The following is a 14,500-nucleotide window of genomic DNA, read 5'->3' on the forward strand; positions in this document are numbered from 1 at the left end:
AAATAAGACGCCAGGCAATCACAAATCTTTTAACATGAAAAAGAGGACATTTCAGAGCTAAAGGCTTTTGCTAAAAGATTTTAAAATTTGAATCTTGTTGACTGCTCAGTGGTGTGTATTACATGTTGAAAAGTAAAGCAAATGTAAAGAGACAGACTCCTTTAAAAATGTAATTGTTCCTGTATAGTGGACCCTATGTTACTTATAATTGTCACACCACAAGTGAATGCAAAATTTCCAAAACTAATCACTTTCATTCCACAGAGAGCCCTAGGTAGGACATCCTGGTCTACAGAGTGTAATGTCATGTTGGAATGTCCCTGACTGGGAGTGGGTAGACCTAAGGAAAGTGGAGTGACAAATCCTGCAATATATATTACCACTGAAAATGATGCACGCATACCTATTGCAAGCTAGCGCGGCCCTGATCAATACTAGCTTCGGATCTGTCTATGCACGCTTGTGGGGGGATCTGTGACTAAGAAGCTTTGCAGTGGCTTTATGTTAACCTTTAGTAAACAAAGTGCATGCGCCCAAAGTGACTAAGACCTGATAAAGCAGCTGCGCACTTACCTGGCATGACCGAGCAGGGCATGTTTGCTGTGTATCCCGAGGAGTCTCTCCCTGAAGGGGAGGAATGAAGGATTTTTGTTTCATTGGTAATTACCTTCGTTCTTCTCTTTAGGAAAGCACTGCGGGAGGAATCTCCCCTTGTAATCTAGAGGTTCCTGTGACTCTCTTTTTGAGCAATCCAATCACCCCCACCCCAAACTAAGGAGAGACTGGACACCTTTTCGTGTGAAACTTCCACTGACTTGCAGGAGTGGGCTCTTAATGAACTTGCAGGCTCTGTATAAGTGCACTGGAGACAGCTTAAAGCCTTTGCTGGCACACATACATCGTAATGCAGGATTTCTGCGATTCGCTCTGGAAGGATGTTTGTAGCCGAACAAAGCTGAGTGGAGACCCAGTCTTCTAAAAGAACATAGTTTTGTGTTGTGTCTGCGAGTGTGACTTATCGCTTTGATCACTTCGCTTTCTGTGATATCCCCATCTGCTGACCACTTGCCCTATCTGAACCTTGTTTATGGCTGCTGCTGCACATGGTCATGGATGATTGCTTGTTAATCTGTTTCTAATACATTTGTTCACAACTGTGACTAGGCTTGTGATATTAGAGAGACAAGGTGGGGGAGGTAATGTCTTTTATTGGACCAACTTCTGTTGGTGAGAGAGACAACCTTTTGAGCTTACACAGAGGTTTGAGATAGATGTTGGTCAATAGTTGTGTGGTTGTGGTATGACAGCTGTTTTGGCCTGGAAGCAGTTTGACTGTACAGCTGTGGTTTGATGAATAAACAAGAAATAGCTGGTTCAAGTTCGGGTAGGCTTATATGATTGGTTTAGTGCAGTGGTTTTCAAACTTTTTTTCTGGCGACCCAGTTGAAGAAAATTGTTGATGCCCATGACCCAACGGGAGCTGGGGATGAGGGGTTTGGTGTGTGGGAGGGGCTCAGGGCTGGGACAGAGGGTTGGGGTGGGGCCGGTGATGAGGGATTCGGGGTGCAGGAGGGGGCTCTGGGTTGGGGAGGGCTCAGTGCTGGGGCAGCGGGTCGGGTTGTGGGAGGCGGTCAGGGCTCTGGACTGGGGGTGCAGGCTCTGGGGTGGAGCTGGGGATGGGGTTCAGGAGCGGGTTTCTGGCCAGTGGGAGTGCGGAGCCGGTGCTCGGGGCGGGGGCAGTGTGCGGAGCCCCCTGGCTCCACGCCGAGGAGCTGGACCTGCTGCTGGCTGCTTCCAGGGCACAATGCCATGTCAGAGCAGGTAGGGACTAGTCTGCCTTAGCCAGGCATCACCGCCCAAAGGACTTTTAACAGCCCGGCTGGCAGTGCTGACCATAGCTGCCACGACCCAGTGCCTTACATTCTGCGACCTGGTACTGGGTTGCAACCTGCAGTTTGCAAACCACTGGTTTGCTGTGTCCTATCCATTGTGTTTGGTGTGTTTGCCTGCCTGCTACCCATTTTGCTATTGGATTACCTTTAATGGGGACTATGGTGCTTGTGGAGTGGCATCATAACGCCGTTGGCTTCAGTCACTTGCAGAATCAGGGCTGTTGTTTGTCTCTTCTTCTATTTTCCCATGGGCGGTTACTTGTTTCAGAGTACTAATAATATTATCATATGCATGGCAAAAATTGTAGTTGAATGTTCTAGGAGTAAACAGAACCTCTATAGGGTGTGTGTGGTTACTTCAAAAAGCCAAATGGCATATTCCTCTTGCCCCAAACTTTGCGTTTCCATAAAGTTGAGCCCTGGTTGCATTTAAGTTCCTTAGAAATATTAGGATTGGGGGAGGGGGACTTTCCTTGGTTAATTTAGAATTGTTCTTCATGGAGCAAGGCTACTTGTCATGTTCTCCACTGTTAATAGTTGCAGTGGGTATAGCTGTTGAGTCAGGATTCTTTAGTGGAATTTTGCTTGGGGTTGGGATGGAAGGAAATGATACTGATGTTTCTGATTCCATAGAAAAGTGGGGGAAGGGGGATACAGAAGTGAAGATCCTGTTGGCTCTGAGACCATGGCTGTCTGTATCGACTTTTTTGTTTTGTTTTCCTTCATTCCTAATGGACTTAGAACTATTGATTGATCAGTGGACTTTCTGATTAGTGCAGTTCTAGGGTGACACAGACCCTGTAATTGCATTTTCTTTGCTTTTTGTACATTTCTACCCTCCTGCTATCCCCTCAGTACAGAAATTGGATTCTATACAGAGTGCTCTCTATCCCTGTGCATAATCCTTAGGGAATTATTGCCATCAAGAGACCAGGACCTTAATCAGTCTATTCTGCAGCACTTCAGGTTTCAGGTGTGAATTGATGCTGCACTTGGTCTGGTTATGATATCGCCAAAGGAGGGAGCACTCAGCAGCTCCTAGTCCTTGTCGTTTGTCTCCTAACAATCTAGTCTCTGCTGAAAAATAAACAACCTATGTTAAGAAATGGTGGTGCACACTAAACATGGATTTTAAAAAATCCACCCTTAATGGGGTTTGGTTGTGATTATTTGTATTATATGCTGCACATAAGGGCATAATTTAAGGGGTAGGGCCTGAGGTTGTGTTCTGTATGCTGTCCTGCTGCTGGGAACTTCTGATTAGAGGTGTGAGACAGGCAGCCTTTCTAGCCCTTACCCTAAAAAGAGGTTAGAGGGCTTCTGTCTCACACCTCTAGCCCTAAGGTGAAGTCATTGATCATAGCAATTGTGTAGTGCTTTCACTATACACAAGGCACCACAAATGTTGGTGAGCATTATCCTACAGAGGGGTCAGACAGCTGCTGGTGTTAATCTGAAATAAGTCTTGAGTGGGAACTGTCTGGCACCTCTAACCTAAATCTCAAGATTATATTTTTCATATATATTCCCTACCTGCACACCCATTCTGTTGCCTCCAGAATCAGCTGATGTGCCTTAAGATGATTTCTTAAATGCATCTGAACATATTTTTCCTGCTGCTTTGTCCTCTACCCTTGGTTAATGATAAACCTGTCATAATACTCGTCTGCCTTTTTATAGAGGAAATGTTTGGCAATTTCCTGCCATTTTAAACAAGAACTTGGTGATTTGCAATTAACTTTTTTGTGGTCTGATGCTACATTTTGTTGCATAACTCTTCTCCAGCTTATTAACTGGAAAGTCTTTGATTACACTTCATCGCAGAGTACAGCATTAGCATTTCTTTTGCTGCACTGTGACTTATTAAAAAACCCTGTCATATTTTGGGTTAGATTTTACTAGAACTTTTTGGGCCTTGTTTGTGGTTTTGTTTTTATAGTCTTTTCAGGAAAATTAGTAATGCTAATCTTGAAGTATTAACTAAAACTTCTAAACTCTTCTGCCAATAAAATACAGTATGGTCTCCGTTTTCAAAAGTGACTAGTGATCTTTGGATGCCTAACTGGAGACCCCTTTTGAGGGCCTGACTTTCAGAAAGTGCTGAATACCCTCCCTTTTGGAAATTGACTTTATCTCAAGTTAGGCACTCAAAATCATTAATTACTCTTGTTAATTTAAGGCTTATAGCTCTAACATTATTAGGAGTAAACAGGTATAAGACAGGTGACTCCAGTAAAATCCTCAAAAAGATTTGTTGCAAGTTTCCTTGTAAAACCTGCAAGATTCTTTTTTTAAGTCTGTGTTCCATTGTGTCTGTTCTCGTTTTCTCTCTCTCTCTCATTCGTTCTCTCTCTCTCAAGAGTCATTTTTGTGTTTTTCTCCTCAGGCCTCTTGGGAGGTGGGGGTAGGTGGACCCAAACAAATACTATAAAAGTTGAATTGACTTTTTTTTATGTTTAAACTAGAAGCTCTTGCTGTGTGACCCTCTCACCTTCAGTAAAGATTTCAGTTAGGGTAACAACAACCCTGTACTGCAAGTATTCGAAAAAAAATCAATGCTCCCTAGGACAGACGACAGCAGTAGCTTGCTGACTCATCAGTTCACTGAGATCCTTTGCTTTACTTGTGGAGACGCTGGAAGAATTAGGAGCACAAGGATCATAAACTGTAATCATAACGGGTAAACCATCTCTCCTGTTAACATGCTTTAAACTGGAAAAGACGGGATTACTCTTGTGCTACTTTTTTTTCATCTCCCTTAACTAGGTCTCTCCAAAGCAAAGAGACAGATGTAATTCATGTTGTTGCACAAGAGGCAAAAATGAATAGATTTATGCTGTCTACTTTGGCTTAATCAAGTACAGTAGAGTCTACTTAAATGAAAATCTATGTAAAGGAAAATACTCCACACTCAAGGCCCCATACCAAAGCACATACACAAATGCAGAGAAGCCCTTTCAGAGCAGATGGCCTTTGTGTAGGTCTTTGAAACCTCTCCTTTCTCACTCCATCCAAACAGTAATGACTCTGCTACACTGAGCGCACATCACTGGGCATGTGGTTGACTTTAGGATATTCAGGGTGGTGTCAGCTAGTTCTTTGCAGTATCCCCAAAATGAGCTACCTCAGGCTTGTCTACACTGAAGATTTGCCCCAATTTCATCGGAGTTTGTACCGATTTCAGCCAGTTACGACCAGCTACTAGTATAGGTTTAAAAATATACTTTTTTTCCTGCTGTAGGCATGGCCTAAGGCAGTTTCTGCACTAAGCTTTTTTGCCACAAAATCCAAACTCTTGCTACCACCAGTTCAACCCCACCAGTGGCAGCAATGGTGGAGCACTAGTACAAGTGGTGTTGGCAACAGAGGTGGGGCGAGGAGCTGCTGGAGGTGAAACAGTCATGTTGTCTGACTGGCTCAGAGTTGATGTATCTGGTGGGGCAATTACAATGCCAGCAGCACCGTGGCTATAACAGGGCTCTTGCCGAACTAGTGTTGCTGAATCACTGGTAGGGATGGTAATACCCTCTCTGATCCAGATTTCACCCCTGGCACTCTGTGGAGACCGTTCTCACCAAAGCATCTAAAGATTCATTCCTGGCCATACCTCTGAATCAGTCCTCCATCCTCATCATCCTCCAAGCTGTCAGCTGCATTTGATACTGGGGACCATGCTTTCCTTCTTCTTACCTTGTCCATCCTTGGCTTTTGTGACTCAGCCCTCTTCTGGTTTTCTTCCTGCCTTTCCAACTGCTCCTTCAGCATGTTCACCCCCCCCCCATCTTTCTGGGGGGGTGGGGTTCCCCTCAGGGCTCTCTGTGGTTCCCTTTTCTTCTCCCTCTGCACTTTGTCTCTGGGTAATCATCTCTGTAAATACAAATTCAACAACCATACCTGTGCTGGCAAATCACAGATCTACCTCTCTTCTTCAGATCTGTCTCCTTCAGTCCAAACTAAAATCATAGCCTATCACTCTGACGTCTCCTCATGGTTGTCCAGTCATCAGTTGTAGCTCAACATGGCCAAAACAGAGCTCCTAATGTTTCCCCTCAGACCTCTTCCCCACCTCCTTCTCAATCACTGTGGACAACACCAGCATCCTGCCTGTCACTTGGGTCCATAACCTGGACATTACCTTCCTTCAATGGTGAGTTCTTTCTAGGGTCTTACATCCAGGCTGTGTCTAAGTCTTGCCAGTTCTTTCTGCATAACATCTCTATGAGCTTCCTGCAACCTTGTCTTTCCTTTCCATCCACAGAGCTAAAACTCTTGTCCAGGCTTTCGTTCTCTTGTGTCTCAGTTACTGCAATATCCTCTTCTGTGGCCCTGACAAATGCAGTCTTGCTCTCCTCATGTCCGTGCAGAATGCTGCTGCAAAGATAGTTTTTCTTAGCTTATTGTTTTGACCACATCACCTTCTCTTTGCATTCTTCCACTGGCTCCCATTCTCTGTTGCATTAAACAATAAGCAACTAGTCTTCAATTTCAAGGTCCTTCATGACCAAACCTAACCCTGCCTATCTCTCATAAATTATTAAGGTATCGACTTCCACCTCTGGTCTGCCAACAAGGCCAACTTCCATCACCCACTGATTTGAAAATTTAACAAGCACCAACATACTTTGTCCCAGGCTTCTACTTATGTATGGGAGAAGCTTCCCTTAAACATCTGCAAAGCTACTTCGTTGTCCTTCATCTCCCTCCTTAAAACTTGTCTTTGCTGTGATGCCTAAAAAACTATCTGACGACGGTTAGGCTGCTGGTGCACTGAGATCTCTGCCTATCATGTTGACCAGTAGTGTCTCGTTGTTTCCTTATCCTCTCACATCTGTATCCATCTGGGTCTCTTGTCCTGTACTTAGCTTGTAAGTGCCTTAGGGCAGGGATCCTCTTTTTATCCTGCTCCATGATTAGGGCTCTTATGTAATAAAAATGATTGATAGTAATGGTGGAAATGTATGGCAAAAAAGCTTAATATAGGTAAAATAAGTAACTTGACTCAGCCTTCAGAAAGAGTCAGTGTCAGAGCTGGGATTGGAATACAGAAATCCTACTCTCTGCCCAATGCTTAGTCCACTAGAGTAGGCTACCTCTTCTGTTTGCTGACCTGCCTGCCTCCAACTCCTCATTGCAATGGTCTGGGCCAGATTCAAACTAGTCACCTAGAGGTGAAAATTTCTACAGCTCATTACGGGTACTAAGCACCTGAACTGTTCAGCCCCCCTCTAGGGGCTTGTGCAACAAATGCGTGTTTGAGAGAGTTCTTGGGAAATATTGTACCACAAGATTCTGCAATGAGCCGTGTTGGACTGTAAATCCTTTATCCCTTCTCAAGGAAGTCAGGTGCCTTGTTAATTTGAGTTAATCTGGGCAACAAACAGCCAGAAGCAATTTGTGATTTGTCCTCTTAGCCAAGTGAGAGGCGAACCAGGTGATTACCTCTCTCTCTCCACCTCTTTTGTCCATTCAGCTTTCATGTGAATCGTTTCTAAAAACTGCCAGACAAGCAGCTGGGGGGGGTGGGGGAGGGGTTCTGACGTGCTATAGGTAACTAAACAAGGGGTATAATGGGAAGACACAGTGCCAACTTTCCCCACCCTGACTCCGTGTTGGGTTGGTCTTGGAAGGGGTCACCTTATCCCAGTATTGTCAACCCAAAGTGATCAAAAGTCATGAGGTCAGAACCCGTGGCAGTTAAAAAATAAAAACAACCCCAGATCTATTTAGTTGGCATCTGTGTTTTAAGCTTTTGGGGTGCCTGTTTTCAAGATTTGCTCCGTTATCCTGAGGGCTAGAATCTTTTTTCCCCTTTTAAATGAAAGCTGATTTTTCTCATGTAATCACCCAACCCAGGAGCTGGGGTTTTAAGAAGCCCACCAAACATGGTGAGACTCGTGATTTTAAAAAAAATAAAACCATGTGTTGTAATCCACTTGGTGCTGGCTGTGGGGATGGAGTTTTGTGTGTGGTAGGTAGCTCTTCACCTGAGACAGTCAAACTAATAACTGTTGGGCTTTTAAAAACAAAATCTACAATGGATTTCTAGTCATGGGCTAAACCTAGCTTGTGATCCTGTGTCATAACATGTGGTGTGGCCTTCATCATAAAGGGAAAGGCAGGAGGAATTTTGATATGAAGCCGGGACAGAGCTTAACTGCTGATTGTTATAAGTGGAGCTTTTGAAAATGGGGACAGGAAAGGAGTGATTTGATCCGTGTGTCGTTTGGAGGACAGCGCATATGTGCGCACGTACATGCATCTCGGATTGGGTTGTAAACACTATCGTTAGCTTTTTGCCAAGTTGCTGAAAGAGAATGTGAGTACCAACTTCCCAGGGAGCCTGCTTCTCTACCTATCTCCTTAACAATCACTTAAGCTAATAATGAAGGTTTGCATAAGTGTAAGTTTCTGTCATCTTCTTAGGGGAAAAAGAAGTATTTTGAATGTGTTAGCTAATACATGTTGTAATCCTGTTCATAAGGCAAGTTATGGCTTTAACACGTTAACCAGTTGAGATAAAAGTTAGCTCCCTTGACCCGTTAACCCGTGTTAAAACCATAAACTAGGCTTTTGACACCTGCTCACATGTATTTTAACATGTTAGTCTACACCTTTTTTCCTAATGTAGACATGGCCTGAGTTTCTTATCCTGAACATAGCAAGACTTGAGCTTTTCACAGTTTCCTTTCCTTGGGAGTTCTGTAGCTCAGGATTTGCCTTTGAGGCCTTGCCTATTTACTATTTAAAGGTTGGTATTACAGAAGGGGTGGGCAAACTTTTTGGGCCAAGGGCCACATCTGGGTATGGAAATTGTATGGCGGGCCATGAATGCTCACAAAATTGGGGTGGGGGTGAGGACTCTGTCTGGGGGTGTGGGCTCTGGGGTGGGGCTAGAAATTAGGAGTTCAGGGTGCAGTAGGGGGCTCCAGGCAGGGGCAGAGGGTTGGGGTGTGGGATGGCGGTGGTTTGAGGGCTCTAGCTGGAGATGCGGGCTCTGGGATTGAGGGATTTGGGGTGTAGGAGGGTGCTCCAGGCTGGGACCTAGGGGTTTGGAGGGCTGGGTCAGGGTGGTTGGGGCATGGCGGGGGGGGTGAGGGCTCTGGCTTGGGGTGCAGGCTCTGGGGTGGGGCCAATAATGAGGAGTTCAGGGTGCGGGAGCGTGCTCTGGGCTGGGATTGAGGGATTTGGAGGGTGGGAGTGGAATGAGGGCTGGGGCAGGGGGTTGGGGCTCAGGGGTGCTGGCTGCGGGCGGCGCTTACCTCAAGCAGCTCCTGGAAGCAGCAGCATGTCCCCCCTCCAGGTCCTATGTGGAGGCACGGCCTGGTGGCTCTCCGTGCTGCCCTGTCCACAGGTGCTGCCCCTACAGCTCCCATTGCCCACGGTTCCTAGCCAATGGGAGCTGTGAGGGCGGCACTTGGGGCGGGGGCAGCGTGCGGAGCCCCCTGGCTGCTCCTAAACGTAAGAGCCAGAGCGGGGACATGCTGCTGCTTCCAGGAGCTGTGTGGAGCAGCCGTCGATCCTGCTCCCCGACCGGAGCGCGGGAGGGGGCAGCAAGCCCCAGGCTCCACTCCCCAGCAGGAGCTCAAGGGCCGGATGGAGCTCACGGTCCATACTTTGCCCACCCCTGTGTTACAGAATAACACATTGGAACTAACATGTTTGAAAAGTCTTTAGTATGGACTAGGTAGTTTATTGTTTAGACTTTAACTTGACCAGCTTAACATGTGTCAAAGGCAGGGTGTCTTATCTGCATTTGACTTCTAAAATGTGTTAGCTAACATGCGAACAACATACTTCTGAATCTGAGTTTACGCAGAATGAGCCGAAGGTGTAAACCACAAATGCTTTAACGTTGCTAGTGAAGACATGCCCTATATCTACACTTGAAATGCTACAGCGGCACAGTTGCAACACTGTAATAGCGTAGACACTGCCCTTGCTGTAGTTAATATATATCCCTGAGAAGAGGTAGCTAAGTCGACTGAAGAATTCTTCTGGCAGCCTAGTGCCGTCTGCACTGGGGATGAGGTCAGTGTAGTTAAGCTGATGAAAATTTTCAGCACAGACCCGTCCTGATGATGCTGGCTTTGAGTATTGTGGCAGGGTCAGCTTCTACAGCTCCCTTCTGGACAGCTCTCTCATAGAGTGCTGACCCTCTGGACTTTGTCCATGGAAGCCCAGTTCCTACCCATGCCACTGACCTGGAGTCAGAGGGACTGTCAAACATGTGCTAAATAGCTGGATGTTAAATGGCAGCTGCTGGCAGGATAAGGGCCTCTGGGGATGAAGAGCAGCTGTCCTGCATGAGTCTCTGAGGTCTGGTGTGTAAAGCAACCCTGTCTATGCCTGGCAGGTCTCACAGCTCAGCATAAATATTCCACCTCTCTCTCTGACCAAGAGTACATGGTTCAGTGCACCTCTCCCTGTTTCTATCCCATGACCACCTATAGAGCCCAACCAGCAGGTGCGTAGAATATCTATGGATTTCTGGGGTTGCAGAAGTTCGATTGCTGCCCTCATTGGCTACATGAGAGAGGTGAACACAAAATCCTGTTAACCAGTAGTCTGTTCTGACTTGCTCATGCAGGTTCCTAGGGTGCTGTATTTGAGTGTGGTGAGGCAGGGTTCAGGTTATTTGCACAGCCAGCTCTTGTGTTCCTAAAACAATGCCAGGTAATATGTGAGTGGGTGCTTGTTTAGTGCAAATTTTATAAGCTGTCTGAACTGCCGTTCTGTGGAGTGCAGGGGCTGCTTCGGGCCTCGGGGGCACAGCACACCCCAAAGAGAGGGAGCAGGAGGAGCCTCAGTCTCCTATGTACCAGGCAGCATGGACTTTGAATGGCACAGCCCTTCTCTTTTGTGGCGGGAAGGTGTGGAGAGGAGCAGAGCTACAGCCCTGCTTCATTTCCCCCCCCCCCCTTTTCAGTGCACCAAGGGAAGGTGTCATGCACCCCAAGAGTGCAGGCAGTACAGATGTGACAGGCCTGTGCATCAGCTGTGCAAAGCCTCTTGTGTGCATCCCACCTGAGGGCTTCTTGCATTCTAACCTTAAATAATATGAGTAGAATTCTCTTTGATTGCATCATCTGTAAGATGTATTGTCTCAGAGCTCCTGCAGATGTGTTGCCTGCACAGTCGGGACAAAACTTTTCTGACTCTATTGACAGTGTGTGAGCCACAGATTTCAAAGCAGATACTCAGTGCACATGTGTGTGCGCTGTATGTCACGTGTGTATACAGTCTGCCATATATTTTTCATATAATAATCCTCATGCCACTGTGATGTAGGATAGGTTTCAGAGTAGCAGCCATGTTAGTCTGTATTCACAAACAGAAAAGGAGTACTTGTGGTACCTTAGAGACTAACCAATTTATTTGAGCATAAGCTTTTGTGAGCTACAGCTCCCAGTCCAGTGCTCCATCTGCTAGATTATGCTTTATCCCCAAACTAATTTGGGTGGTAAGGGGAGGGCAGGACTGTACCTTAGGGAGCAACAAGCTGTCCAGTATTGCCTCTGGCTCTGTCATGTGGGTGAGCGTTGAATGGGCCCCATAGTGAGGGGACTGGGAGAAGAATCAATCTGATACTATAAATACTTTTCCCAAATCAGTTTTCCAAGTATCCTCAAACAAATGTGGAATTAAATCCCTTGCTGCAAGCTGCTGTCCACTGTGACACCATTTCGTTTGGGAAATGATCTCCCCACACTCCCCCTGCCCCGGCTTTCCAGTGTGAGTGTTTCCTGATAGGAGTCATTCTCCCATGAAGTGACCTGTAGCTCACGAAAGCTTATGCTCAGATAAATTTGTTAGTCTCTAAGGAGTCACAGGTACTCCTGTTCTGTTGATGTAGGATAGTGAGTATTCTTTTTATAGATAAGGAAACCAAGGCAGAGGTTCAACAATTTGCATGAGGTCACAGAGGGGGCGATGTGTGATTAGAAATCAGGTTTGCTTGGCTCCTAGTCCAGTGCCCCATCTGCTAGATTATGCTTCATCCCCAAACTAATTTGGGTGGTAAGGGGGAGGGCAGGGCAGTACCTGAGGGAGCAACAAGGTGTCCTGTATTGCCTCTGGCTCTGTCATGTCGGTGAGCGTTGAATGGGCCCCATAGTGAGGGGACTGGGAGAAGAATCAATCTGATACTATAAATACTTTTCCCAAATCAGTTTTCCAAGTATTCTCTAACAAATGTGGAAGTAAATCCCTTGCTGCAAGCTGCTGTCCACTGTGACACCATTTCTATTTGGAAATGATCTCCCCACACTCCCCCCACCCTGGCTTTCCAGTATGAGTGTTTCCTGATAGGAGTCATTCTCCTTATTGTCCTCTTGCTGCTGGTACAGGAGGGGTTGACACTTGAGGTGTAGTTGGGCAGTAATGACATCATAAATCACAATAGAAAAGAATACAGCTGTAATTTATAAAACTCTAGCACCTTTCTGAATGATGAATAGTTCCTCCCTTCTACTGCAGAATGCTGTGTTTTGGATAGTAGTTGGCTGTGAAGAAAGAGTGTCTGTTGTCAGTGTAACGCTTCAATAGAAACCTTTATAGACTTTGAAGGATGGAATCCTTAAACATTACGGAGTTGTAAGTGAGACGCTTGCTCCTCCAAACATTTCAGGCAGCTTGGATCTCCTCACCCTCCTTGGGTGTTTCCTGGCTCTGTAGACTATTAGGGATTGTCGTGAGAGGTCTCTCTTTTGGCTGAGTGTCTGGGTAGTCCTAAATCTGCAAGTGAGTGCTGATGGAAGCAGGGAGAAAAGGGGCTACTGGGCTGTGCGTATTGATTTTGGGATTTGGTGGACTATTGCCTACCCAGTGCTGACAGTAACAGGACCAGAGAGAGCCTCTTTTCTGTGGAAATCAGTGGAGCTACTCAGGTACTGAGCTATTCAAGTATCTGAGGACATTTGACCTTTTCGCTGTATTTAAAATGTTGCTCACTGGGCTAGCCTCATAAGCATTGCCTCATTTTCATGAGGGTCCTGTAGGTGTTTTGTGCTAATATTTAAACTGTTTAAGGACACTGTTTGATGCATTACATCCAAACAGATTTCCATACCATTGTTAGTAATAGCACCTGGATTATTTTGAAATTGACTTTATGTGGTCCCTTTAAAGCACAAGTACCCTCACATAAAAGTTACATGTTTCATAACAACTAAGGGATTCCAAAGATATCTTCTGTTAAATCTTCATGAGCATCAGGATCTGTTGCATAGATTCTGCAGAGAAGCGTTTGTATAAACAAACACCTCTTCAATTCCTAGAGGAAAGGGAAACTTCTCTAAGTGATATGGTCTCTGTGATGCCACTGAGCAGGTGATATGGGTGGGAGGGGGAAGGACAGAGCATTAATCTCCCATGCGTTGGAGCGCAAACAACCCTACTTTGAAACAAACCCAGCTGCTGGGTTTCAGCAGTGTCTCCAAGTTCAAATCCCGGTGGATTTCTGCAGATAAAGATACAGACTTGCTGCTCAAGGAGATGCTCTGCATTTCAGCAAGTGTTTAAAAGAAGTCAGTTCAGAACAGGAGCTGGTTACGCTAGTTAACTCTGGTTATTGGCCTTCCCCCACCCCTTCCCATTTATAACCGTCTTAAATGTGTGACTAACAGCAAAAGCTGAAACTACAGTGCAAGGAAGTACAGTATTTTACACCCTGGCGGATGATGCAAGTCAAAACAAAGGCTTAGTTGTTTTGGCTCCACTTGAATGCCATAAAAGCTCACTTGCTTCGAAGCCATCCTTTTAAATCACACCTCTGAGCCTGGAGGGGTGTGTGTGGAAGTTATGGGCAAGTTTTGAAAAGTTTGTTCTCTAATTCTTCTCAGCATGGGGCTGGTGAGACTCAATGGAGCGGGGTGGGAACAAAGGAGTGGTAGTTGAACATGAGTGCTACACATAGGTAGGCGGTGGAGAAGCTAGGGTAGCTGAAGATGAGTGCTACACAAATCCAGGACTGGTGCCTCAGTGGATATGGAGCCTTTTACCCCCAGGTTACTGGATCAATGCAGACCAAGTTAGTAGTGACTGAAAGCTGTTAACCATCTGGTGGGTAATATCAGTCCCGTTCTCGGAGGACGGATGTCCACTCCACAAGTGTAACCATCCAATATGGCACTTCTGGCATCCCTATTTTTTTTTCTTTTTTTTTTTTCTTTTTAAATTCTCAGCAGAGTGCCCAAAGGTTGAATAGACCTGGAGAATGAGCCACCTGATGGCGTGCTGCTTTGTGATGTAATACAGATCCCTTGACTGAGTTCTGATTTGTTCAGCCAGCCACGGTATCTGTGTCCAACATACTCTCTTGCCTTTTATGGGTAAAGCAGTGGAGGTGGTGGGAGGACATGTACAGGATGCATAATCTCCATTGTGATGCTTCCTGTTTTAGATAGCAGTGTGGGAAAATAATGATCTGCAATTCTGGCTTCCACTAATCAAATCCCTCTGGCTCTATAACAGAAGAGATGTAAAATGCTGCTGTTCAGCTTCTTGTCACTTATAATTGGTGTCTCAGTCAGACAGAGTGGCAGTAGTGTGACCTGACTTTCAAAGTGAAAATTCAGGACACAGTTAGTAGGGGGACAGCTGTGTGTTAC

At 45.8% G+C, this 14,500-nt stretch overlaps 1 protein-coding gene across 2 annotated transcripts in view; it reads left to right on the forward strand.

The window, feature by feature from the left end:
• The window catches only part of HS6ST1 (heparan sulfate 6-O-sulfotransferase 1), a 272,141-nt gene that overhangs the window by 9,995 nt on the left and 247,646 nt on the right, over positions 1-14,500 (forward strand). The gene's annotated exons all lie outside the window — the stretch shown is intronic.

Source organism: Chelonia mydas, chromosome 9, assembly GCF_015237465.2.
Source record: "Chelonia mydas isolate rCheMyd1 chromosome 9, rCheMyd1.pri.v2, whole genome shotgun sequence".
Lineage (NCBI taxonomy): Eukaryota > Metazoa > Chordata > Testudines > Cheloniidae > Chelonia > Chelonia mydas.